This window comes from Pan paniscus, chromosome 12 (assembly GCF_029289425.2).
Source record: "Pan paniscus chromosome 12, NHGRI_mPanPan1-v2.0_pri, whole genome shotgun sequence".
Lineage (NCBI taxonomy): Eukaryota > Metazoa > Chordata > Mammalia > Primates > Hominidae > Pan > Pan paniscus.
In genome coordinates, this window is record NC_073261.2 from 48676505 (window position 1) to 48694256 (window position 17752).

The following is a 17752-nucleotide window of genomic DNA, read 5'->3' on the forward strand; positions in this document are numbered from 1 at the left end:
TAGTACATTCTTGGGGGATGGCATAAGTCTTCTAGGTCTTGATTGAATGTCATACACTCTAAACTAGAGAACATGTCCTTTCAGTCTTTGCTAACTTAAGACTGTCTTTAATAATGTTCATTATAGTATTGTTTACAATAGGAAAAATTTTAAATAACATACATTTTCAAATATATTAGATAGAACAATTAAATATGGCACGTTTTTCCATGGGGGTAACCAGCTGTAAAAATATATATAAATGTTTGTTGACATAATAACCTATTTATATTATTTTAGTATATTGTTCTATCTGGAAGAATATAAACCAAACTTTTAAAAGTGATGATATCTGGTAAAAATACAAATGATTGTTTTTACTATTTAATCATCTTTTTTCTGATTACTAATTTAAAAAGTATTTCATAATATGTTCTATAAAATACTAATTTCAAATTTAGAATTTCTTGCACGTTTTATGTAACAAAATTTTTAATGTTTATATGTTTTGTGGTGAATGTTAAAAAAACTATTTATTCACTCATCAGTAGAAGGTATACAATTAATTCAAAGCAGTATAAGTTGATTCAGCCTTCCATTGTAATATGAATCAAAAACTAAATCAATCAAGACATCCATGTAAAGAAATAGTATATAATCTTTAAGAAAAAAATGTAGCTGTGCTCCCTTTCTCTGTTGGAGTTTCTCTGTTCTAATGTCAATAACTTAGACATGTTTGACAATAGAAAACAATTAAACAGTAAATCCAGATAGAATGTGTGATTACACTGCAGAAATGTGAGTTCAATTTTTCATGAAAGGAGCTTTGTTCTACACATAATACTTTTGTGTGTTAACAAATTATAAAATTGAATATAAAATAAAAATAACATACATGGTGAATATTAAAGTTTACTTTTTATATATGTTTAATATTTTGTATCAATGACTTGCTAAGAATATTTCCCACTGATTTTAATATTCTGTGTTTTGAAGAGAATAGGAAAGAGTATTTATGAGTTGCACAACTGACAGAACAATAATAGATTTGAGCATTTGAAAAGAGGTTTATTTTCAAATAACTTCTATGGAGCAAACCACATTACTTGAGTAGAAATATGAAATAACTAGAACTGTATTTAAAAAGTCATCACTTGGTACAATTTCATGTAAGTTATACAAAAGATGAGTATCTCAAGATTTATTCTGATTTTACAAGTATGTAATTTTTCAATTTTTACAGGGTTATATATTCATTTAACATATTTGGTAGATATCAAACCAAAACCTATTTTTTCATGTATCATGCACTTTCTTACACATTGTAGATTCTCTTGTCATCTCTTAATCTTTCTTTCATGACCTTCTAGATTATTCTGGCATAATATACTATTTAATGGTGTAATTTATCATTGTAATGAATTGATTCTCTGTGTGATTCCCACTGGATATATAGTGGCAAAAAACCAATTGGCATGACTATGTTTCTTTATATTACAGAAAAGAATAATAACTATCGTTTAGAGGTAGCATTAGGCATTGTGAGACAGCAGAGGCAGCATTTTATAAAAAGTTTGGTTCCTATTTTAATATTCGGCATATTTCACTAACACTACAAAGAATTATTCTGCAAAAAAGGGTAATATAAGATAATTCAGTAATGCATTTTTCATTCTTTTAACATGTGGATTGAACACTAACCATGAAAAAGGCATGGCGATTCTTAATATGCAGGTTATTAAGAATAAAACTGTCATCTCTCACAGAATATTCACAGTGAATATACGACCCACAGCAATTATAATGATCAAGATTTTTAAAGTTAAATATAATAAGAAAGAGATAAAATTGGCGTGGTGGACATTTGGAAGAGAAGATAATGTCTTTTTTCTTATGGAGGAGGGATGTAAATTCCAATAACGTAACTTTTCTATGTAGGTAAAAAGGATTTCCTATAAGAGGAAAAACAAAGTAAGCTTTGAAGAAGATATAAAATATAATAAATTCTATTGTTAAATAAACCATCCTGTGACTTTTGCTTTTAGATTTCAGGAACCACTGTAGCTTTCATAATTAGAGGTTTGATTATTTGTTGTACAACTTGATTGCTAAATTCTGTATCCTAGGTCTCATGTGTTCCACATTAAAATGTTTTATAATTAAAATACAGCATCTCCATGTTGTATAATTAATTATAAATTCCAATCACAAAAGGAACAAAAACATGGCTTTCCTCAAAATGAAATGCCTATCTGACATGTGAAAAACAGTTCAGTGCATGAGGTTAAGGCTGATGTTAACTTTCTCACACAGCCGGTTACCTGCATTAATTATCAAGATTGTGAGTGGCACTTTCATTTAAAGTGAATTATAATAACACTTTTTGAGTCACTAGGCAGATACATGAAGTGATTCAGTGTTTCAATAAAGCAGTCACAAAAATAGGTGATTTTAAAAAATAGTAATCATAAAAGTATACTTTGAGTTCATATTTCTTATCTTTTTTTAAACTTTGTTAATTGAGGAATGGTGAAGAAATATCAGTGAAATTTGGCTAAGGTTTCTTGAGTCAGCAAAAATCCCAATTTATGTATCTTTATGCAGTTGGGGGAAGATCCCAAACTTATTACAAGAACCAAGAAATTTTGCTAAACATAAAGGAAATAATACACTGATTACAAAATTAAATGTAACTTTCCAAATATTTTTCAAACTTACTGGTTACTTCCTTACCTGTCCCAGAGAAGATGAGGACATTTTCACGCCATCTGGCTTTAAAATTCCTAAATGAAAACCATTCAATTTGTAATTGTTATCAAATAATTACCACAATATCTGTTAGAAAACAGTTTGGGCATACATTTGTGTAGCCATAACAAAAATAAATAATATTCAAGGACTAAAGTCACTTTTCACATATTGAAAATATTGGGTTCAATTATTACAAAACGTAAGGTTCTTAGTAATGTCTCTAATCAAATAAAGATAATTTAGGTAATAGAGTCTCAATGCTTCTGTTGATTACATAAAAATACATTTCCCAAGTCATTAATACAGAGGAAGTATTATGTCTCAATAGGCTTTATCCTCTGTCTTTAATTAATTGTTATTATTCCCCAATGTGCTGGGTGTACTTTTCTGATAGACTAGGAAGGGGACAAATTCAGGATCCCAGTGGCAAGAGTAAAAACTCCAGGGATCATGGACAGTAATCTAAGATCAAGTCTACAAATAGAAGTCAATTTCTCAAGTTTAATTTCCAGAAAATGTACAAGAATTGAATTAGAGGGCCAGATTCTCAAGCTATTAGTTAGGTGTTGCTTGATCTGTTGGAGGAATACAGGCAAGAATCCAAAAGTGAATTGCATTGCAAGACAGAAATAAGGACATAGCCAAGGCAACATAATAACTTTAAACTCTTTTATTCAACTGGCAACTCTCAGAGAGGGTAAATTATATTTCAGATATTTTGTATCCCCAGGAAATTGTTCTGTAATTGTCATGAATTATATATTTAATATTTGGTACATGGTTATCACTAATTACCTGAGAAAATGAAAATGACAGTCTAATGTTGAGCCAAATAGAGAGAGGTGCCAGAATACAAATGACACAGATAAATGTGTCTGTGTCTTTACCTCAGTTGATCCAACATAAATTAGAGGTGGATATCAAAAGAAGACTAATAACACACAGGGTGAGAAATTGGTCAAAAGAGGGAAATTCTTAAGTTTGGGTCACAATAGATATTATTCTTTTTATTCTTTATAAGACTTAGGATTCCATTTCTCTACTTTTCCTTAATTCATATTTCTTGTACTTTGTAGATATTTTAACTTTAACATATTTACTTTTTTCTTTCTTGTTATACAAATTCTATTGTAACAAAACACACACAAAAATAAAAATAAACGCAATGCAAAGCCACGGTCAACATGTGGTTCACCTAGATATTTTATACTAATATGAAATACTGATTTATGCACACACATGTGAGCATATACAGACTCGCACAGACGTACATTGAGAGAAGATAATTTTGATTTGCTACCTATTTTTACACTTGACTATGTATTAGAGATCATGACATATTCTATCATGTTTTAATGGGCTCACAGTTCTCCATTGTTTGGGGGAAATATGACTCTTTAATAGAGGGTTAGCATCTTGTATAGTTCTAATTTTTGCTCCTATAAACATAACTTATAAAGATCCCTGTAACTGTGTCATACTTTTATTATTTATTTAGGATTAATTCATTGAAAGGAATAGTTTAGTAAAACAAATGCACATTCCATTTGCTAAATGTTTTTAAAAGTTACAAAGTAGACATCCAGAAAATTTGCCAGTTTTTATTTCTTAAAAATATGTAGGATAGTGCCTATATCAGTTCATTGTAGTCACTGCTGGATACTGCAACATATTTTTAATTTTGATTATTGAACAGAAAAATGTGACAGCTTGTCATTTTAAAAAATGTATTAATTTGACAAGGTATTGATGTGCAATACTTCTTTAGATGCTTATTAATTATTCAAATTTATTTATTTTAGAGATTACTTTCAGTGAACTTTTATCCATTTTTTTACCAGTTAAATTTTTATTGACTTGTAAGAGCTCTTTATGAAATAGTAATGCTTTTTATTTGCATTTATTATAGTTTTTAAAAAATGATTTGCTTTTTAATATTAATTGTTATATATTTAAATAGGTTCCTAAATTGTCTCCACTTTTAGTGTCACAACTAGGCAGTTCTTCTCCAGCCAAACTTTTATACATATTTACATATAATATTCTATATTTGTAATAATTCTCTTATCATATATATATATATACTTGCTATGAAATAAATTTAGTTTTCAGTAAATGCGGGGGAGGAATCTAACTTTAAATTTCCCTGAATCGTTAGAAACTTGCGTCAAAGTCATTCATTCAGTGAATAATCTATTTTTATCTCCTCTAATTGAGTATTTGTAAATATTTTTTGAATTATTAAATCAAAATATATAGAGAGATTTTGATAGAAATTCTGTACAATCAACATATTAGTGGGTTTTCTCTTATAAAAATATCATCAGGGTAATAACATTTTGTTTTCTACATTTGCCTCTCCAAAAAGTTCTGTGCCATAAGCTCACTATTTTGTGCGTATCACATTAATGCTGTTCATTTAAATGTGAACAGTTCTCTTCAATAGAATAATCATATCACCAGCAAATAGAAGTATATGTTGATTTTCTTTCAATAATCACAACACTTATTTTTGTTTTCTTGTCAAGTTTCAGTTGTTAGAATTTCTGGAAACAAATGTTAAACCATTTATATGCCTGAAAAAATTGTTTTTTGAATTTTAAATGTTAATGTGGATGCCTCACAGCAAAATAAACTCAACGCTTGTGTGGTATACGCATATATCTATATAGATGTTTATATACTTTTATATAATTTTTAAATCACTATCAAGACAACCATTAAATTTTTCACTCTGTACCATTCACAGAATAATTGTATTTATATTTATAAGCTGAAATGTTCATGAAATAAATTCATCTTCAGAAGAGCTTATTAAATTCTTAACATAAAATGAATTCAATTTCCCAGCTTTGTAATAAAGGTTCCCCCAATATTCCTAAATAACATCTTGTTGTGTTTTCTTCTCATTGATATTGTGGTGGTTGTTTTCTGTGCTCCATCAGATTTTGGAATCGAATAGAATAAGTTGTTTTATATAATCTGGGACCCATTAAGTATCATAAATTAGTTAATATAAAAGGATTTGAAAAAAAAATCTTTAAAATGTGTGGGACTCAAAATTTGGAGTAAGGAGAATTTCTTTGCATTAGATTTTCTTTTTCTGGATTTATGGTCTTCAGGTTTTTTTACTTATTAAGTCACAACTTCACATTTTCCTAGAGAATTATAATGTTGGGTGATTCTCTAACTTAATTTGAAAAAAATAGTCTTCGCTTTTAAAATAAAATAACTAACCTGACAAAAAAGTATCTTTTTAAAATCCTTATGCTGCGTGTTTCATGTGTTTTTACTAAACATGTTAGGAATGGCAGATTATTGGTCTTTTTAATGACACAGCTTTATTAAAAATACTTTAAAAAGTTTTATAAATGTATAATGTAAATACTATAAAATTCACCTATTATAAGCAAACAGCTCAATTGTTTTCACAAATATTTGTTACGCAATGATAACTACAATCCAGTTTTAGAGTACTTTCTTCACTTTAAACAAATACCTTAATGCCTATTTACAGTCAGTATCCTTTCTACTCCCAGACCAGGAAATCACAGGCCTATGTATTCTTTATATATTTCTCTTTTCTGGACATTTCATAAAAAGGAAAAATCCAATATGTATTTTTTGTGTGTCTGGCTGCAGACTGTGTATGTCTTCAAATTTCTTCCTCTTTCAAAAATATTTTTGGCTAGATTATTTTTGTTTTCACAAGAACTTTTGAACTAAAAGTTGGGCTCCTCTGGGATTTGAACCCAGGACCTCTTGCACCCTAAGTGAGAATCATAGCCCTAGACCAACCAGCCACACTCACAAGAACTTCTTAATGGCTTTTCAGTTTCTATTTTAAAGCCAGCTTAGATTTTGATTGGGATTGCCTTAGCTCTATAGATCATTTTGGGGAGAATTGGAATATTAAGAATATTCTGTTTCAACCAAGGAGCATGGTCTCTATTTACTTTGGTCTTCTTTAATATCTATGAGCAATATTGTGTAGTTTTTAATGTAAGTATCTTGCACATATTTTGATAAATCCGGTTTCTTATATTTCAGGTTTTAATGCTATTACAAATGGTAGGTTTTTTGCTTCAGAATTTTATTCCATTTTCTTTTTCGGTTACTCAATTTGTTGGCATATAATTTTTCATAGCAGTCTCTTACTGTCATTTTTTATTTCTGTGGCATCAATTATGTCTTCTCTTTCAACTCTGCTTTTATTCATTTGAGCCTTATCTATTTTTTTTAGTCTAGCCAAAGGTTTGTCGATTTTGTTGGTCTTTTAAAAAAAACTAATTTTCATTTTTTTATCATTTTATTTGTCTCTATTTTATTTATTGCTATACTAATCTTTAATATTTCCTTCTTCTTTTGTCTTGGACTTATTTTGTTTTTCTAGTTCCTTGAGGTGTAAAGTTAGGTTACTGGTTTGATAACTCTCTTCATTTTTAACATAGAGATTTATTACCAGAAACATTTCTTTTACTACTACTTTTGCTGCATCTCATAAGTTTTGGTGAATTGTGTTTCAGTTTTAGTTGGTCTCAAGATGTTTTTTAATTTCCCATTGGATTTCTTTTTGACTCTGGTTGTTCAAGAATGTGTTGTCAATTGCAACGTATTTGTGAATCTTCCAGTCTTTCTTCTGCTATCAATCTCTAGTTTCATTCCATATGTATTAGAAAATTTACTTGGTATGATTACTATCTTCTTAAATGTGTTAAAACATATTTTGTTGCTAAACGTGATATATTCTAAATAATGTTCTATGTGCATTTGAAAAGAATGTGTATTCTGCTGTTGTTTGGTGGCATGTTCTCTATATGTGTCTTTGGTTAATTTGATCTAGAGTTTTGTTCAAGTTAAATGTTACTTTTTTGTTTTTCTGTCTGGTTGTTTTATCCATTATTAAGAATGGAATATTGAAATATGCTACTACTGTTGTCTTGCTATTTCTTTTTTTAGTTTTATCAATGTTTGCTTTATATATTTTTGTGCTCTGATGTTGGATGCATGTATATTTATAATAGTTATATCTTTCTTGTGAATTGGCCCATTTATCATTATATAATGTTCTTCTTGTCTCTTGTGACATGTTTTGGCTTAAAGTCTTTTTTGTCTGATATCATTATGGCCATTCTGGCTGTTTTTGTTTACTGAATATATATTTTTTCATTCTTTCATAGTTAGGCTATGTGTGATTTTAAAAACAAAGTGAGCCAAGGCCAGGTGCGATTATTCATGCCTGTAATCCCATACTTTGGGTGGCTGAAGCAGGTGGATCATCTGAGCTCAGGGGTTTGAGACCAGCCTGGGCAACGTGACAAAACCCCATCTCTACAAAAAAATATGAAAATTAGCCAGGCATGGTGACGAACACCTATGACCTCAGCTACTCGGGATGCTGAAGTAGGAGGATGACTTGAGCTTGGAGGTCAAGGCTGCAGTAAGCCATGATTGCACCACTGCACTCCAGCCTGGATGACAGAGTGAGACCTGTATCGAAACAAAAAACAAACAAAAGAACAAAATGAGTCTCTTGTAGAGAGACTTATAGTTTATGGTTGGATGTTGTTTTATATGTATTTTTAAATACAGTCACCGCCTCTCATTATAATCTTACTTACACAAGACAAGGAGCCATTGTGGGTATTCTCTCAGATGGTCAGGTGGCCAAAACGGAATGGAGTTGAAATGCCAGAAATTCCTTCATATAATGTAGAAGGATGAATCCAGTGATTTAGGGAGTAGAAATGTTGGATGATTTACCAAGGATTCACTGAATGAATCTAGTTATGCCCCATAAGAAAGCAGGCAGCATAACGTATTTACCAAAGCTTTAAAAAATTTTTTTGTGTGTGAGTAGTGTAGTTCTTGTTCTTTGTATGATGGTTGAATAATGAATTTTGGAGCAAATTACTAGAGCTTGGTCTTGAACTTACTGGAGTCTCTGTGAGATTAATCCAAACAAAAGTTCATTTATTATTCAACCCCCTTGACTTCTATTTTAACTGATGGATTAGAAAGATGCTCTGAGTTACCCAAGAATTGAGTTAACAAAGAGCTAGTGTCTAATAATTTTTGAAAGCTCTGGGAATTTTTTTTACTCCATGAGTCCAGTCATCTTATAAAAAACCTCTGTTTATACCTTTAGGCATCCTAAGAATATTTAGAGTAAACAGTTGTGGAATATTTTAGAGACCTTCATTACTATCAATTTCCATCTTAATTTGAGAGTATCTAGGGCTGAAAATTGAATCAGACTTGGAACTAAATGAAAGATAATGAATGTCTGTCTTACCTCTCAGATTAAGCTCCCATTGCCAAAAGCAGTTTTTTGTTGTTATTGTTGTAGTTGTTGTTGCTTCCAATTATAGAAATAAAATTAGACTGTAATTTATTTTAATGTATTTTCTGTCCTAGTAGCACAAGAATCTATTAATAATTGCCAATGATCACTTGGATAAAATCAGTTTAACCCCTGGAACCTACTACACTGTATGCTAACTGCTAAAATTCTGGCCTTTAATCTTTCAAACTCTACATTCACATCATCCGTTGAGAAATGATAATAAGTATTTATGTTATATAATCTCCCACTTAATCCAGAGCTGACAAATTGCAATCACTACAGTTTTCCCTCAGTAAAACCTCAGGAATAAATTGTCCTCCATCCTCTTTGGCGAGGCTTACCTGAGATTGAGTTAATGGGTTAAAGTATAAACCAAATCTGATACCTCTAAAAGTTTTGGATGCGTTCCTCAACATTAAACTTGAATTCCTGGTATCTCAACCCTTTTTAATGTTGTCCTTGTCCACTATTGAATCTAGTTTGGACTTTCCCAACTGAGCAAGGATACAGAAATATTTCTAGCTAGTTGAGCTGAAATGCATAATGCAGTATCTCTAATAAATGTACCATCTTGACAAATTTGACTTGATTCAAAATTTTCTTTTTTAGCCCTACTTTATCACATTTAAATTTTATTTTGCATGTATATTATTTGGGTACTCTTGATAAAATTCATCAAAATATAATTCTTACAGTATGTGGATTTTTTTCTTTGCCTTAATTTTTATTTAACGAGTCATTTGATTTGTGTTCAGAGGTCTGATGGCAAGGAAAGGTAGTAGATGTGAGACATGTGAGGGAATAAGCATCCCCTTCCTCAGTTACTATTATCTCTGAAAAAGGGAGAGTGTGATTCATCAGACAGTGAAGGAGAAACTATGTCTCCAGACAAAAGAGCTCTGGGAATTTTGGACTTAAGTACTTAAAATCATATAATTGCTTGAGCATTCCTATTTTAGTTTTTTGAGTCTTAATCATTCTCAAGTAATACATAACTTTTACATAGGAGATCTGAAAAGATTGTGAATTCATCATTGTAATTCAACAACCCACAGGCTGTAACTTTGACTGTAGTTGACCACTTCAGTCTTGTGCCTTTAAGATAAAAATAGTTGGTTTAAGGAAGTAATAGAAACTTGTTTGTCCTTTAATCACACATAGAGCCAAGTTATTATCTTATTTTACTTAAGCTGTACAGCAGAGATAAACACAACTAATTTACTCTTGAATGTATATATTTTTCATTGCCTTAGTGTCAAAAGGCACTTCATTCTACTTAGTTAGAGGAAATATTTTAAGTTATCCTTTCCCTCTGAATGCCATGGTGAGTAAGGATGAGGGAGTCAATCGTATAAGTGAAATTTATTCAAGATCTTTACATTTCTATATCTTCATGTTTCTTCCTTTTTTTAAACAGCAATCTTATTTTCTAATTGAAACAAGTTATCACTACCTACAAACTCTATCAGATGATAGAAGTTCTTAATTTGTCTCCTTGAGGGTTTGTTGCTTGCAATCATTTCTTAAAGTTTCAAATACTTTTTAAGTCAAGGTTAAGTTGCAAAAAATAGAAACAATGCTAGTATATTAAAGTAGAAAGCAATTTAATACCAAATATGAGATTTTTTACACAATCTTTAGAAGAGCTGGATAAATATTCTCTATCTTGAAATGACTTTCAGATTAACATTACCAGCCTGATCCAAGAGGGCTGTTGTTACTTTGCTATAACTAAAAAGATGGAAATAAGGAAGATCCTTCTGAATATATTGACCCAAGAACACACCATTTTATCCATGATCTAAATATCAAGATATCTGCTACTATTATAAGTAGCTAAACCACCATCTAGTTCTAGGGAGGATCTTTGTGTCCTACTTTTGAAACTCAAGAAAATTCATTACTTCCTCAATGGTGCAGCAGAAGATAAATATCTGCAAAAAAAAAAAAAAAAAAAAAAACACAGTCTCCTCCTTAATCATATCCAAGCTTTTAGCTATAAGATTGTCTGGAAAAATCCATTTTTGAGTTATCCTCCTCCTTCAGTATAGATGGACACTGGAGGAAGGGTGGAACAGACTCTGAGAGCCATTCAACCGTATATCCCAATTGCTGGATTTTCCTAAGGGGGCATATTATTCCATTACTTTATATTGCGAACTCCAGTGAGACTTTGGATTGGAACATCTAAAGAAAATTTTTTTATATTATTATTATTGTTGGTTGTTGCATAGGGTAATTCATTACACAATTTGGGAAAAATTGTCTCCTCACATGTTGTGATGTTGAACCCAGATTAAATCCAGAAAACCTTCTCTTTCTATGATGAGAATAAGCCATTGGGAAATTCCTTTGCTGACCCTATGGATGAGAGATAAACATGGCAATACTTGCACATGTCTCCCAGCTTTCTCTAGAGACATGTTTAATAATGTTTATGTCTGCACAGTTTATTACTGTCAAAAACTGGAAATAACCCAAATTTCCATCATCAATAGATTAATAAATACATTGTGGTATATTCATAAAATGGATTGTTATATAGCTATAAAATAAACTAAACGGAACAGCATGCAATAGCATGGATGGATCACATAAATATAATATTGAGTGAAAGATGACACACCTACAACAATCCATACTAAATAATTACATCTATTAATATATCAACTTCAAAGAACAAATCTAAATGATGATCTTTAGACATTTACATATTAGATGAAAAAATCTATCTTTATATCTATCTATCTTAATTAAAATGTCAAGATAGTAATTACCTTGGATTATATAGACAGGAACGAATTTTGGAGGAAAACATGAAATGGGGAGTTTTGGGGTGCTGACAATGCTGTCTTGACCTGCCTTATGGATACATAAATGTCCAAGTTGTGATAATTCGTTGACCTGTAAAATTCAGTATATGTACTTGTTTTGTATGGGTAAATTATTTTATGGTTAAAAACAGTCAATAAAATCAACAGTATTGTGTACAGCAAATTGAAGAGGAATTAACTATCCTCAAGCCAAACAACAAGAAAAATAAAATAATATATTTTTAAAAGAAAATAATCAGCTTTAAAATACTAGCCTCACAGAAAACTAAGAGATTTTATATATTTGAACAAGAAGCACCAGTAGCAAGAAGAGGGGATAGAGAGAAAGTGAGAGGGGAGAATGCTCTTGAAGCTGTTCCTTGAAAATAAATAGACAAGAATTGACAAGTATAACTGTATAACTAGTTACCATATTAATTATATTAAAAACCTGAGGAGTTCTTTTAGAAAATAGTTCAATACAACAAAGATAAAAATTATGAGAAACTTAAGAGAGGTTAATAATTAATCCAATGTTTTAATATCCATTTATTATTTATGGGAAAATCCAACAAGAGGGATATAAGACAACATCCATGCACAAATACAAATGCATAATTAAAAAACATATGCCAAAGCTTATAAAAAACACGGAAAGACACCAAAGTATCTTTCAAAATTATTAACATTAATTTGAAATAAACACATTAATATGTACACAAAAAATATTAAACTCAAAAGATAATCAGGAAGTACTGGATGTCGTACAATAGGAGACCACATTTACATGAGAATGAAGTGATGGCAGTTTGTAGACTATTTACCTGAAATACACCATGTGAAAACGGTGGATCACTGCCTTCAAATTCTAAGAGTAAATATTTTAACTTAGTATCCCATAGCTGGACAAACTTTTGGTCAAGACGAGGCAAAATAAACACTTTTGGCAAGTGAGGACTCATAAAATTTATATCCCATATATTCATTCTAAAAAATAATTACTTAAATCTAAGAAAAGAGAAGACATGGATATAAGAAATATGATGAGAAAAGTAAGTACTAAAACATATAATTAGGACTAAGTTGCAGAGAATTCACTTGAGAAATTTAAAGCAACTATTAAGGATTCCCAAAATAGAAAAAATCATAATGTTTAAGTGAATAAACTTCCTCTTTTCCCCCTAAAATATACAAACAGAAGAAACAAAAATGGCCAAGGGAATTTTAATAAAAACTGTGGCTAAGGATATTTTAAGCAAATTTCAATATCAACAGAAGCAGAATCTATAATATTAAAATTAAAAACAAAATTATACATAATAGCATTAAACAAATTATAATAGCATCTTAACAAGATTTACATAAAATCCAACAGATTAACAACAAAATTCTTTATGCACCCTGAATGATAACATTAAATCATAATGTTGAAACTATTCAATATAAAAGGACAACAGATAATCTCAGTGGGCATATTTAACAAACCCACTTTCAGATACAGGTAAACTAAGTCAAGAAAATGAAGTTAGGGCAGCTATAGAAATTAAGAAAGGTATAAGCATACATGGACAAATTTTGACATATGAGAATGTTGTAATTGAACTTGCCAATGAAATGAAATATCTTTAGGTTCACTATAGCACTTTGCATGCTGAAGACTGATTCTTGCTTTATATTCTGTTCCAATAATTGATCCGACCATTTCTGAGATTGTATCAAACTATTGCCATGATTGTGGTTTCAAAGTGGTTTAACAGTAGCCAATGTAAATTAGCCACTATTCTTTTAAATTAAGATTTTCATTGTTGGCTCTGCATCATTCGTATATTCTCAAATTCCAAAGGTGATCAAATTTGTGATGATGAAGAGAATTTGATCTTTAAACTTCTAAATATAAAAAAAGTTTATGATAATATTGAGTTGTCCTGTCCATCTCTTTAACTTGTTTTTTGCCTCTCACTAAACTTTACTATTTGTTTAGTTTTTGGCTTCCTCATTGATTGTGGAGGGGCTTCCATCTCAACTGCATTCCCTAACCAATTTTAGGCTGGAACTTCCTCCAGTCTGGGCCATTCCTTCTCATCTGCTTGCTCTTTCTCATAAATATGCTGAAAGCTCTTGTCTATTATAGCTCACCATCACTGCTTCTTGCTTATGTGAATTACTTTCCCTTACCTTGCTTTACAAAAAGTAAATGCAGTGATTGGAAGTTGAGACATAAGTTTATTTCTCCATATTTAATTGAAATTCACTGTGTTTAAATATTCTAATTTGTATTTTGCATTAGAAACCCAGCTGTGGGAATCTTCTTGGGAGAAAAGTAAGCTAGCTGACTGACTTAATTTATTTTCATTTGGGTATATACATTTAGAGCAGCAAGCAAGATTGTGATGAGTTGCTATATAACAATATAAACTTTTGTATTTTAGTTCTTCTTGTAGCAGGATGAGCCACAGACAAGAACCCCTCAGACACCAAGTTGTGGAAGGAAAGGGCTTTATTCAGCTGGGAGCATCGGTGGACTCACGTCTCTAAAAACCGAGCTCTCCAAGTGAGCAACTCCTGTCCCTTTTAAGGGCTTACAACTCTAAGAGGGTCCGCGTGAGAGGGTTGTGATGGATTGAGCAAGCAGTGGGTATGTGACTTGGGGCTGCATGCACCGGTAATCAGAACGGAACAGAACAGGACAGGGATTTTCACAATGCTTTTCCATACAATGTCTGGTATCTATAGATAACATAACCGGTTAGGTCAGGGGTCAAACTTTAACCAAGCCCAGGGCATGGCGTTGGGCTGTCTGCCTGTGGATTTCATTTCTGCCTTTTGGTTTTTACTTCTTCTTTCTTTGGAGGCAGAAATTGGGCATAAAACAATATGAGGGGTGGTCTCCTCCCTTATTCTAATAGTTTTGATTCTAATCAAATGATTTTTTGAAACTCATATTAAAGCTGACAAAGAATCTAATTTAAAACTATTCCTTCTAGAAAATATTATAAAGGATGCTGGTAAAGTATAAAAAAGTATTGTTTTCCACAAAAAAACAAAAATGTGCCTGGAAAGGCTTACAGTAATAGAACAAATAAAAATATATTTTCTTTCTATCTCTACAATTATATGTAACTTAAACTTTACTTATTAAAGAGTGCTGAGAAACATATTATTCACTAAGGGGTAAATAGTTTTACTGAAGCAGATATCTCAATTAATTTCATTTGTATCATTTAAGTTAAATATTTTCTGAGGCATCTGAGGAAGAGAGAGGATATATGGATTTAGCTGGTCAATGTTTGCAAAGGATACAAAAATTGATTCTTCTCACTAAGCACCTCCAGACAATTTATCATTATTCCATTTTATATGTACATGAGAAGAAAAGGGCTAAAGTTGACCAGAAAAAGAACAACACAAAGTGGTGATTGTAGCCCACAGCTGCTCTGAATTTTCCTGAGTTAGAAATGTCAAATGAGTGAATTAATTAATTCTCATGCACATAAAAATTGACATAGGGTAAATGTTGTCCTGTGAAATTTACTTGTTTTAGGAAACAACACTCAATTATCCCACGTAATGCAATGGCATTACCAAGATGGAAGCCCTTTTGTGCTTATCTGTGATAAAAAAATGTCAGAAATAGCCATGATCTGTTAGTAAAGTATGAATTTTATTTTAGCCAATTCTTTCAAATGACTTTGTGGCTGCGTCTAATTAATCATAACAAATATGACACAAGATGGAATAATCTGATTTGTCCAGTTAATTGGAGGCTGCCCCAGTCATCTTTGTGGAGAGAAAATCATAAGAATTTTAAAGGATGTTGCATGGTCCATCGCTATGCAAGGTGAACTGTTTTCCTCTCAAATCTATGACATGTGTCCATGTATTTGTTTCTGGTCTAAAATGGTCCATTCTCTACAGAATATTTAGAAGCCTTGATAAGCTACTTATTTTCCATACTTAATTTATCTTACTACTTCCTCACTAACTATATACATCTTTATCACTCTCCAGTTCCACCCAAATTCATCTCCTTGTAAAGGCTTTCCCGTTAGTTGCAGGTCTTTCTTTCAGTTCTCTTAAATTTACCTGCATTTATCTTCTATCACCTTCATTTGTTGAGATTCAATGTGACTCTGTATTCTGTTTCTTTTTATCACAGCTTTCCAGGCAAATATGAAAAATATAGAGATTGTGATTTATACTTTTTATCCATCGTGACGCCTAGCCCAGTTCTACATGCATATGAGGCTCATAAAATATCAAAAGTAAATTAGTAAGATTTAAAACTAGCATTTTTCATTAAACATAGTGCCTTTGAGTTTGGCTTATTTTACAATCTCTAATATATATACAGCTGTAAATAATTAAGTCACATTCATAAATGCTACCACTATATATCTCTACAAAAATATAATAAAAATCCTTATTTTTTCTTCCTAAAATTTTGAAAATAATGAGCTACATAAGACATTATTAATACCTATTTTGCTCTTTGAAAATCAGCATATTTCTACAAAGCTGAGAGAACTACAATAAACAAATGAAGAGGCTTGTAATTCTCTTTTATTTTTTTCTAAGCCCTTTGTTGTGAATTTGGTAGTAAATAAATTTAGTAAATTTTTCCTATGGCTTAACACTAGATACAACCTATGATATTCAGTGGACACATCCTCTTATTTCTTCATTGATTTATTCATTAAGCTATTTAATTAATATCTGCAGATTATATACTTACTATGTGCCAAGGCCTCTATTAAACTGTAAAAATAAAATGAGAGAGATGAGATGCCTACATCCACAAACGTTACAGCATATGAAGAAAAACAGATACAATTACGGTAGAACTTGGTGGGTGCTACAAGATAAGATGCTTGAGATGCTTTAATAACCCATAGTTTACCCTGGTATGTCTGAGGTTGATGATCTCCTCAAGTAAGCCATTTGAGCTAAGATATAAAGAAATTAGACCTTGGAAGAGAGAATCAGCTATGTAAAGACTCAGAATCCACCAAGACTCTTAGAAACTTTGTGAAAATAAAAATAATTTAGTAGGTCTGTAAGTGAAATGTGTGGGGGATGTAGAAATATGTGACTGGAAAAGCATCTTTGTAAGTGATGTTAAGGTATTTGTGAGAGGTGAAGCCAGCTGGGCTTCTGAGTTGGGTGGGGACTTGGAGAACTTTTCTGTCTAGCCAAAGGTTTGTAAACACCAATCAGCACTCTGTATCTAGCTAAAGGTTTGTAAACGCACCAATCAGCACTCTGTAAAAATGCACCAATCAGCACTCTGTGTCTAGCTAAAGGTTTGTAAACGCACCAATCAGCACTCTGTAAAAACGTGCCAATCAGCGCTCTGTGTCTAGCTAAAGGTTTGTAAATGTACCAATCAGCACTCTGTACAAATGCACCAGTCAGTGCTCTGTGTCTAGCTAAAGCTTTGTTATTTCACTCTTCATAATAAATCTTGCTGCTGCTCACTCTTTGGGTCCCCTCTACCTTTATGAGCTGTAACACTCACTGGGAAGGTCTCCGGCTTCACTCCTGAAGTCAGCAAGACCACGAACCCACCTGGAGGAACAAACAACTCCGGATGCACCACCTTTAAGAGCTGTAACACTCACTGTGAAGGTCTGCAGCTTCACTCCTGAAGTTAGCAACACCACGAACCCACCAGAAGGAACAAACTCAGGACACATCTGAACATCTGAAGGAACAAACTCCAGACACACCATCTTTAAGAACTGTAACACTCACTGCGAGGGACTGTGGCTTCATTCTTGAAGTTAATGAGACCAAGAACACACTGGAAGGAATCAGTTCTGGACACATTTGGACATTATCCAGGAGGAAATGGTGCACCAGTGAA